Consider the following 11709-nt stretch of genomic DNA (forward strand, 5'->3'; position numbering starts at 1 on the left):
TGATTTTTCTTCCACGGTAGCCATGCAAAAATGTTTTATACACTCAGCAGTTTCCAAAATGGCTTGTATCCACCGCAGGGCAGACTGAAATTGAAAGAGAGCACACAATGGCCTGAAAGCAAAGGGCCAACTGGGGTGAAACCGAAGCTTTGTGACAGCTGGGACTGCAAGAACACACATGGGCTCATGTTGGCACAGACATAAGGACACAAATGATACTCTGTGTGTTTGTGTGTGTGTGCGTGCGTGCGTGCATGCATGCGTGCGTGCGTGTGTGTATGTACATGTGAGGGAAAGACAAAGTGAATCACCTAGTTTTCCTGCTAATTCACTTCATGAAACTCCATTCAGCAGAGGCATTTGGGAGCATTTCTTCCATTCTCCTGTAATTAAAATTTTCCCTCACGATGGGCTACTGCAGCTCTATTGGTTATTTAGCCTTAATGTACAGTGATACACATTATTCTACTCTGATGGAAACAGCACAAAAATGTAATTATGTAGCAACTAATGATTTTGTTTGATTTGATGCTCCTAGATCGCTTTGTTTTACTTCTTTTAATCTGATGCAGGCACAAACTAAGTTAGGGACCATCCTTTTGTCCCCAGGTTGTCTGCAAGAACCCACTTTGCAATTTTTTTTTTCCAGTTCTTTAACTGGAATATTCTTCTTATCGAGTATTGAAGCAAAAATGTTTTTGAGAAGCAAGTGTAAGATATATTTAATTCTGTTTTTATCTGTTGCTATTCATCAAAGTGGCGGAAAGTTAGCTTTCAATTTGTGGTGATATTTTAAGCCCCGATAATGAAAAAGACAGAAAACGTGGGTTTTATCTCACCACTTTGTTTTTGTCAGTATTTTTAAGTGTGTAAACGTATAACAAAAATGTCACCAGGGAAATCAGCATCCAATCATTTTGCAATTAGAAAAGGTCATTGCTTAATATAATTGATTGCTCTTTCAAAAGTGAGCTGGAAATAATTATAAAAAAGCATACTGTCCTGAAATAAACTTTGGTCATACAGCTTTAAACATACTCCTGTAATTACAGACTATCAGTTTCCCAATTTCTCATCTTCACAACTATAACCAAGATGTTACTCTTTTCAATTTTTTTTCAATCAGTGCAGACGATTTTACTTTAAATGTCAGACCATCGTCTTTAAGTATATCTTAGTCGCGAAGAGAGCAAAGCCTCGATCCTTTCCTCAATTTCTTCACAAGCTGCTTTTGCTTTTTCTCTTTCTGGTTCTTTGTCCTCTGTTATTCTTCCTTCAATAGAATCAGTGTAATTGTAATCGTGTGGTGTATAGCGCACAAGATCAAGAGAAATCATGCACAGAAATTGAGATATCTGATTCTTAAAATAAAAACTATTTTGCTCACGCCATTCTAAGAAAGTCTCTGCATTCATATTAACATTTTTGAGTGGATTACATTTGCCAATCAAGGTGGTATAAAGTGCATTTCACTTAAAATTAAGAAGAGCTCTTTTGCACTGGTATAGTTAATGTTTGTCGTTCAATAATGACTCGGGGTTCGTGAATATCATCGAGCATCATTTACTTCGAAACAAAGCAACCATTACACGTTAGTCATTCCATTCCAGGGGGCGGGTTCCCTCCTCTTGCTTCCCGTCTCACTGCGTGCATGCGCAGCATACTAATACGGAACAGGTATATTAAAGCAGCATTAATGAACAACATTGGTCAGATGTTCTACATCCCCTCTCTTTAGCTTATGGCTGTATAAACTGCTAACAACACCTTTAGCAATAACACGTTAACAACATGTCCATATCATAACATTCTAGCCTAAACATTAACAAATTACTTCACACCTTGAACTGTGTCATTGGTAAGGACACGGAGAGCATTTAACTTTGCTGACATCACATCACTTGTACTGTCCACTTTTTTTTTTCTTTTTTTTCTTTTTTTTTTTTTTTTTTTTTTTTTGTGTTACTGTCCATCTCTTATGCCTTAGTGTTCATACTTGGGGTTTGGTTTGCAGACCCTCCCAGATCGTGTGATGTAAGCATCACGTGCCGGGCGACAGGGGGACTGGACTGGGGCTTGTGTGAAGTGTTGCGTGTGGCTATGTGTTTGTTCGTCGGTTTGTGTCACGGGTTCTTGGATGTGCTGTGGGGAGTCAGTGGTAGGTGGTTGGGCTGCGGTGTAATCATCACGGGAATCTCCGTGTGGTGGTGGCGGTTCAGAGACTGGGAGGATATGTCTGCGGTTTCGCCTGTACTCTCCAGCTCCTGACTGGACGATGTACGATCTGGGCTCTTCGCGGGCTTCCTTGATGGTTCCTAAGGAGTCATGTCCTTGACGCGTTTGCATCTGCACAACCTCACCTGGCATGAGGGGGCGGAGGGGTCTGCTGGACTTGTCATAGTATCTCTTTTGTGCCTGGCGCTTGTGAAGTAGGTTTGTTTTAACTGTTCTGTTGCTTTTGGGGCTGGGAACGAGCAGACGTCTACACACGGGTAGGGTCGTGCGCGTCTGTCTTGACATCAGCCTTTCAGCTGGGGAACCTAATGTGTTGTCTCGTGGCACGTTGCGGAGATTGAGTAGGTTAAGGAAGACATCCGTTCCATCTCTCTTTGATCTTTCCATCAACTGCTTTGCACTGCGAACCGCACGTTCAGCCAATCCATTGGCCTGCGGGTATTCTGGGCTACTTGTCACATGAACAAAGTCCCATGCTGAAGCAAAGTCTGCAAAGCGTTGGCTGGTGAACTGAGTGCCGTTGTCTGATATTACTTTGTGCGGGCTGCCATGGACAGAAAAGTGTCTTTTGAGCTTTGTGATGACAGTGTTGGCGGTTAGGTCTGGAAGCAAGTCTACTTCGAACCAACCTGAGTAAGAGTCGACTACAACCAGGTGATGTTGTCCGTTCCACTCGAAGATGTCGGTGGCGACGGTTGACCAGGGTAGGTCCGGCACTGGATGTAGCTTTAACGGCTCTTTCTGTTGATGTGGCCTTGTGCTGTTGCACACTGGACACGCAGCTGTTTCTTGCTCAATATCTGCTGTCATTGTGGGCCAAAACACAATGCCACGGGCCCTGCGTTTAGTAGCTTCCATGCCTGGGTGCCCTCTGTGGAGGATGACGATATAATCTTTTTGCAAAGATTTAGGAATCACTGTTTTCAGCCCTTTCATGACAATGCCATCTTCTAGAGTGAGTTCGTCTCGATATGGGTGGTATTGACGAAGTTCTGTGGGCAGCTGAGTTTGTCTGCAAGGCCATCCTCTCATTATGACAGTGCTCAGTTTCTGTAGCTCTGGATCTGAGGCAGTGTGTTCCTTTAGCTGCATCAGCCTGTAAGAAGAGATTTGCTGGATCGACATGATCTCGTAGTCAGCTGTTTCATCACTGTTCTGATCCGTCGAGGTTGTGGGAGCACGGGATAAAGTGTCGGCGAGGTACATCTGCGAGCCTTTTTTGTACACTATCTGAAAGTTGTACTTTTGCAGCCTAAGCATCATGCGTTGCAGTCTGGCTGGAGCTGAATGTATTGGCTTGTTCAAGATAGTGACTAATGGCTGATGATCGGTTTCAATTTGGATTTGTTTCCCATAGATGTAATCATTAAACTTGGAACAACCAAATACGACTGCAAGAAGCTCCTTCTCAATCTGCGCATAGCGCGTTTCTGTCTGTGTCAGAGTACGAGATGAGTAGGCAATCGGGGCGCCTTCTTGGAGGCATGCAGCCCCGAGTCCATGCTGCGATGCGTCACACGTTAGCGTGACAGGTTTCTTTACGTCGTAGTATCTGAGGGTAGGAGGACTGGTCAGGCTTCGTTTTAAAGCATCGAATGCATCTTGATGCTGCTTGAGCCAACACCACTGTACGTCTTTGCACGTTAGCTCCCGAAGTGGGGCTGAAAGCTCGCTGAAATTAGGAATGAACTTTCCTAGGTAATTAATCATCCCTAAGAAGCGTTGGAGAGCTGTGACGTTTTCAGGTGTGGGCATCTCTTCAATTGCTTTGGTCTTTGCTGGGTCAGGCTTCAAGCCCTCGCTTGTGAAGACGTGGCCAACGTAGCAGGCTTCTTTGAGACTGAATTTGCACTTCAGGGGGTTAAGTCTCAGCTTGACTTCCCTTGCACGGTCGAGTACTTTTCTGAGATTGTGTTCATGCTCTTTCATATCTCTTCCACCGATGAGTATGTCATCGACAATGATAGCACAGGGGTATCCAGCAAAGATCTGCTCCATTGCTGGAACACCTCACTGGCTGAGTTTATTCCATATGGCATTCTTAGAAAGCGGAATCTGCCAAACGGTGAGCTGAAAGTTGTGAGCATGGATGATTGGTGGTCAAGTGTTATCTGCCAAAAGGAGCATTTCACATCCAAGACGGAAAAGACTTTGGAGTTAGGCATTTGGGCGGCTATCTTCTCTATAGTACGCATAGGATGATGTGGGCGTTTTAGTGCTTTATTCAAGTCTCTTGGATCGATGCAGAGTCTGATCTCATCTGAATTTTTCTTGTGGGTCGCCACCATGGACGACACCCATTCTGTTGGCTCTGTGACAGGGGTGATCACACCCAACTCGACCATACGGGTTAATTCTGCTCTAACCTTGTCTAGCATTGGAACTGGTATTTTGCGTGCTGGCTTTATTACTGGTGTGACTTCTGGGTCTATTTTCATGGAATAGATAACCGGAAGTTTACCAAGTTTATCTTCGAAGAGGTCTGAATACTCTGAGAAGATCTGTTCTGAAAAGGTGCTTTCCACTTCCTTAGTCACATGGTGGACTTCTTTGTTTAGTGTGATTAATTGTAAGTGAAGTGAGTCTGGTAAGCCAAGTAGGGGTTGTACGTCTCGTTTCACTATGAAGAACTGCAGAGGGTAGTCCTTGCCTGCAGAGTGGCATGAGAGTGTTGCTGTGCCAGCTGTTTGAATTTCCTCTCCCCCATATGCCACCAGTTTAGTGTTTCGTGATGGCATGAGTTTTTCATCATGTCTCAGTTGTTCAAAAAGGTTAGCTGGCATGACATTACATTTGGCGCCAGTGTCCACTTTGAGCTCTAAGGGTTTTCCATTAATATGCACCGTGGTGAAAATGTCATTCTTGTATGGAAAGCAGGGATTTATAGTGTCTATGTCAATTCCATTCACATAGAACATTTCTTCATCGCTGCCGTGCGCCTGCATTTCAATGTGGTTTACGGGTCTCTTTTTACAACTGCCTGCCTTATTTTTTAAGTCACTCACATAAGACTCAATTGTTTCATCTGGCCGTTGGTTTCTGGTGTTAAACTTGTGCCTTTCCATTGTTATGTTTGTTTGGGGATTACAGAGTTCACGAAATTTGCGCTTTAGGCATTCCGGGTCTTCTCTCGATTCTGCTTCGGTCACCAGTCGTCTGTGTTCTCCTTCCCCCGCGTGCACAGCGGGTGCATAAACGAATGCGCGCTCCCGCTCGATGGCTTCAGAGCCGGCTAGGTTTAGCAGGATGAACGCTCTGGTCCGAGGATCCTTATCAGAATGAGCAGCGGCTATAAATATGTCGTATTCCTGCTCGAATATACGCCACTTCTCGGCGATGTTTCCACAAAACACCAATGGGTCTGGTCTACGGAATCCGTCCGACATGGTCGTTGACGTTTAATAGCCTCTTGCTACGATAGCCTAGCAACGCTAGCTGGTTACTTGCTTGCTTCGTCCGTAAAGTGCTGGGAAAACTTTAGTCTTACCACTCCGTCGGCAGTGCTGGAGTAGATGACCGAACCACAACTTCTGACACCATGTTTGTCGTTCAATAATGACTCAGGGTTCGTGAATATCATCGAGCATCATTTACTTCGAAACAAAGCAACCATTACACGTTAGTCATTCCATTCCAGGGGGCGGGTTCCCTCCTCTTGCTTCCCGTCTCACTGCGTGCATGCGCAGCATACTAATACGGAACAGGTATATTAAAGCAGCATTAATGAACAACATTGGTCAGATGTTCTACAGTTAACTTCAAATTAAATAATGTGGTCCAAAAATATAACAAAATAATATAAGTTAAAATAACTCTTCATTCAAGTTTGTGATATTTTATTTCTTGCATTGTTTTCTTAAACTGCTCATCAAGTTTTATAGTGTAGGTTTTCATATACATACAAGAGCAGTCAGCAGTCCCTCGTAGGTCAAAGTCAAATGTTTTATGATTTTTTTTATTACAACATGCTGATTTCAGCCTATGGCATTGTTGTGATGTCATAGGTTGTTGTATTGAAAAAATAAAAAGTGTATTGTACGGCTGTCTCCATGACCTTTTAAATGATATATTACTTGATACGGTTTCTTGACTATTTTTTCAAGTTCAACATAGACCTTAGGCGCCAACAATGAAGGTTTGACGGTGACCTAATTTTCACCAAAATTAAATCCACATGAGCTGTTATTGGTTAAACCATGACACAAAACTGGATATTGATATCTTGAAAATTATTGATGGTAACCTACTAACAAATGGAAGTAATAACATACTCCCTCCCTTTGAGGGGAGAATAAGCATTTTTTCTATGAAAAAATGTCGAGTAAAATAACACAGATTTATTACCTTATCTGTATTTCAACCAAATTTTTTACTTTGGCTACTGCCAGAGACCTGTTCCACTTGGACTGCCGGTACAACAGTCAGGACATTCCCTGTCCTCAAGGTGCAGGAAAACAGCCCTCAAATCGACTGAGGAAAACTCCAACATGCAGGCAGCAAACTGGTAGCTGGTATCTCTTAGGCTCCTTCCCCACCAGAGTTGAATTTTCATGTTCAGTGAAGTAGTTTCAAAAGCAAGGGATTGGACAGCGAGGGCATCCACCACTGACTGCTGCCTGGCACATATTGCACCTAAACAGCATTTCCTGCAGGTGTTGAGCCCACAAATATTTGGACCCATGACCTATTTGAGCTCAGGATAGCCACCAGATGCAGCCCCCCTTCAGGCCTCACTCCAGGGTGGACCCTGGTGACCTTGTCCTAGGGAGAGCAAACTGATTCCTTAGTTGTTTCCTGGTAGGGGTCTTGTGAATAACTTTTTCTGGCCTTTTACCCAGTACCAATTTGCCTTGTGGAACGGAAGCTTAATACTTGTTGTTCAAATATGTGTAAACTACACATATAATTGACATATGTCAATTATATGTGTAGTTTACATTAAAAAGCTCGACATGCTTGACATGTCAGTAATAAAAAGAACTGGATGCTTACCAATAAATTATGACATGACAATTTTTTGTCATCATGGAATATCAATATCATTGATAATTTGTTTGTTTTTGTTTTTGGATCTCTTATAAAATGTCCACATTAAACATTAAAAAAAAAAACATTTGAAAAATACAGCAGCAGTCTTCATCAACCTTCCAAATCAGCACTCAGATGTGAGAGGATGGACACAGGAACTGTGTGTTTGCCACCAGACTGGTTGCAGTGGATCCTCAAGCTCCTGATAGCTGAGGAAGTCACATTTTCTCTGGCACATCATACAAAATTGTGACCTGGACTTTGGAGCCTGGGACAGTATTAGTATCGAGTTTGAAATCCTAATATCATGACAGCCCTAGTTGTGGTTGATCAGTGTAAATGCACAAACATTAACATTATGTCTTCACTTTTCTACTAAGTTAAAGAAGATGCTTTGTGGCAGATTACATCACAACTAGAATCCAACCACTCAACAATAGTGTAATCGAAAAAGAAAAAAACCTAGCCTATCTATCACCATAATCAGTCAAAAAGTCATTTATTAAAATATTACACTTTCTCAAGAATGACAATGACATATCGTTACAGTTATTAGTTTTAGTGATCTCTGTATTAATCACCTTGAATATCTTTTGAAAAGGTCTCAAACAAAGCTGAAGTTTTCACCAATTCTCAGTGTGATGGCTTTCATCTGCAACCATTCAATAGCACAAGGTCATAACACAAAGGTTGTGAGTCATCACACTGTGTCAACACTGAAGCACTGTTCATAATGAAACTCAACTGAGAATCACTAGGGTCAAGACTATTACTCCCACCATGCTCTTACTCTCCACAGTCACCGAGCAAGGTAAGCGTGCCTGGAAGTCTATGCCTTAGGGCTGACCTCATAGCATTCGCACAATCCAATGCAAACACACATGCAGACAGTCCCCATATGGCCCTGGTGGGGTTGGGCGATAGAGTATGTGATAACACTACTGTCTGTTCCTCTGTCAAGACAGGTCATGGGAGCAGAGACTGAATGCATGTTTCAGTGGTTCATTTAACGACCTGTCATTCAGCTCTACCTGCTGCACTTTCATTATATCTCTCTCGCTCCATTCTCCATGGTGTATGTGTAGATTAAAAATGAACTACGCCAACATCTGGGTTTTTGAGATGGAGGTATTTGCATGCATCAGTCTACATCAGTGTGACGTGCGTGTTAAAGAAGAAACCTGTAAAACAGATGTGAAAATGTCAAACGAGTCAGATTTGATTTGTACAGATTGCCTCATCAGCCTCCGTTGTTATACAGGTCCTTTCACCTGTAGCTGTGATTAGCTGGGAAAAACAAAGAGAATGATAGTGAGACAGAAGCCTGCAGGCTGGGAAATCATTTTTGTTGTTTTTCTTGTTTTCAGACAGGATAGGAAATAGTTTATTTACATATGCTACACAAAAAAAGTTTGCCTTTAACAAATGAAACTGTCATCACAGTCAAACCAAAAGTAACCCAAATGTGCCTTATATATTTTAAAAATTCTTTAGATCACCAGGCACTGTTTATCCAGACAGCTTCAATGTGTATTGTGTTGATCATGCGGCATTATTATCACTTTGACTAAAAATGCTTGCATTAGCTTTTTTAAATCATATGTTAATGTTAGAGCATTTTAGGATAAAAGAGTGTATAAGTAGCCATATGCTGTGTGCGCATGAACAGATGGTGGACACAATTGTTTCAGCGCCTGTAATATAAAATGCAAACATCGCAATAGCCATGCAATAAAGAAGTGTTTGGTTGCAACTGTGTCAGGCTCTTTTGTTTCAGTAATGCATGCTTATTCTAATATATTTTGAGGTGTGATTGCCTTAAAATTATAAAAATAATACATAAATACATCATCATAAATGACTCTTACTGTATGCAATTTCATTATAACCAACCAGCTGTTTTCAAATATATAATACTACATAGTTTCAGGTGAAGTATGTCGCTCTGTGCTTTCTTTGAATCCTGTTGTTAGTTTTGGTGGCTTCTGTGTCCTCAGTGTTTCTTTTGTTTGTGTTTACCTTTTGTCTTTCTATTCACTGAGTTTTTCAAACAATTCACCGAATACTCACAGTGAATATCTCACAGTGTTGATAAGTAACAATCAGGTTGACAGTTTCAGTCTTAGTTCCACTTGATTTCACTGCTACCTTTGACACTGTGGATGAAGCTCATGATTCAGTTTGTTTAACAGGTCAGGTTTAGCTTTAGATCTGCACAAGCAAAACATTCAATCAGGGGTACCTCAGGGGTCTGTCCTTGGTACATTACTCTTTAATCTTTATATGCTACCCTTTGCTACTATCACAAAGATTCATATCATTACTATCCTGATGACACACAACTGTATAATTTTCCTCTGATGATCTAAGAAAAGATAAAATAAGATAACCCTAATTAGTCCCACATGTGGGAAATTTGTTTTGTTACAGCAGAAAGTGGACAGTGCAAAGTTACATAGCAAAAATTAGAAAAACGCTCGCTCTGTTTGCAGGACTAACAGAAAACATTAATAGGGTGACTTCAGCTTGTTCAGAATGCACACATAAATTTGAACACATTACCCTAGTAGTGAAGTCATTTCATTAGCTCCCTATTAAGTACAAAAATCATTTGATTAGTTCATAAAGCTCACAATGGTTTGGACAACAGTGACTAGTGTCTACAAGTCTACAAGCCAGTCAGACCTCTCAGGTCATCAGTGTGCACGTCTATCTTGTGTTTTATTTCTTTGTATGGTTTTATTTAGCTGTTTTCACTGTAAGCTTACATAGATTTTTTTTCCCTTTTTTTTGGGGGGGGGGTCTTCTGTTTTAAACTGATTGAGTTTGAGTATAATTAGATATCCTGTATAAATACATTGTGTGGATCCCTTGTTCCCCACTCTTGTAAAAGCTTCTCCTTACAGTAGAGTTCATGATTAGTCTACCTCCTGGAGTGCGTTCCTGACTTGGCTGGCTGTTGTGAAAGGCTTTTACATTAGTACAGAAAAGTGTTTCATTCAACACTTCTTGGATGAAGGTCCAGGCCTTTATCTGTGTTTACTTACCAAATATTTAAAAAATGGGTCATTTGAACAAGATTTTTCTTGGGGCGATCGTGGCTCAAGAGTTGGGAGTTCGCCTTGTAATCAGAAGGTTGCCGGTTCGGCTTGGACAGTCTCGGTCATTGTGTCCTTGGGCAAGACACTTCACCCGTTGCCTACTGGTGGTGGTCAGAGGGCCCGGTGGCGCCAGTGTCCGGCAGCCTCGCCTCTGTCAGTGCGCCCCAGGGTGGCTGTGGCTACAATGTAGCTGCCATCACCAGTGTGTGAATGTGTGTGTGAATGTGTGGATGACTGGATATGTAAAGCGCTTTGGGGTCCTTAGGGACTAGTAAAGCGCTATATAAATACAGCCCTTTTTTTTTTACCATTTCTATTTATTTTCACTGCAGCATGTACTCTGATAGTCCCTTTTTTCACACGATGAAGCAAACCAAAAACAGGAAAATGTGGCTTAGACCCCCAGGGTTTTAAATATAGCTGCACAGAGCAGTCAAAACATGACAGAGACTCTGGCTCCAAATTGAGCTAATCAAACAATCAAGAGAGAATGTCAAGCATAAGCTAATATTAAAGTATTAATCACAAACATGATGAATGTCACTACAATGATGGAAGGTGAAAACATGAATGAAACATGAATCTAATGCAAATGTACATGCATACATGGTTTACCTCCATCTGTTTGTTTTCATGAAGCCTGCACAACATTTCAGTGAACAGCTATATGTCTGTATATGTATATATATGTATATATATGTGTGTATATATAGCGGTTCACTGTGGATATATATATATATATATATATATATATATATATATATATATATATATATATATATATATATATATATATATATATATATATATATATATATATATATATATATATATATATATGACCTTTTCTTCATCAATATTTTATTTTCATTTTTTACTGCTGGTTTTCAACTGTCTGCCAGCTTCAGCAATAAATGTTCTGTTTGCCTTTATTTATTAACAAGAAATTTAAGGTTTATTTTAAATAAGTTCATTGACTAATGGAAGATTATTGCACAAAGAGTGTCACTGTGCTTTTGGTTATTTACTCATTTCTAGTTTAACAGGGAATCCAGATAGCCTTATTCTCCCTTATGAAATTTAGACTGAGCTATTAAAGTCCACACAAGTGGCAAATTGCCTGTCCACCTCTCATCGTCACCACTACTGGTGTTGCTCCATCTCAAGCCTAGTCATCCACAGTTAATTGATTTGCAAATTGTTTTCAGTCACAACAGCGCTAAATAAACAAGCACATAAGGAGGTGGATTTCTGGCTGCACTTGTTTTAGGTAATAAGCCAACTTTTTCTCTTTTGCCTGTGGCTTCAAACTTTAAATGTTTTTCTGCTGAACTGCTATACCTGC

This window comes from Rhamphochromis sp. 'chilingali', assembly GCF_963969265.1.
Source record: "Rhamphochromis sp. 'chilingali' genome assembly, chromosome: 5".
Classification (NCBI taxonomy): Eukaryota; Metazoa; Chordata; class Actinopteri; order Cichliformes; family Cichlidae; genus Rhamphochromis; species Rhamphochromis sp. 'chilingali'.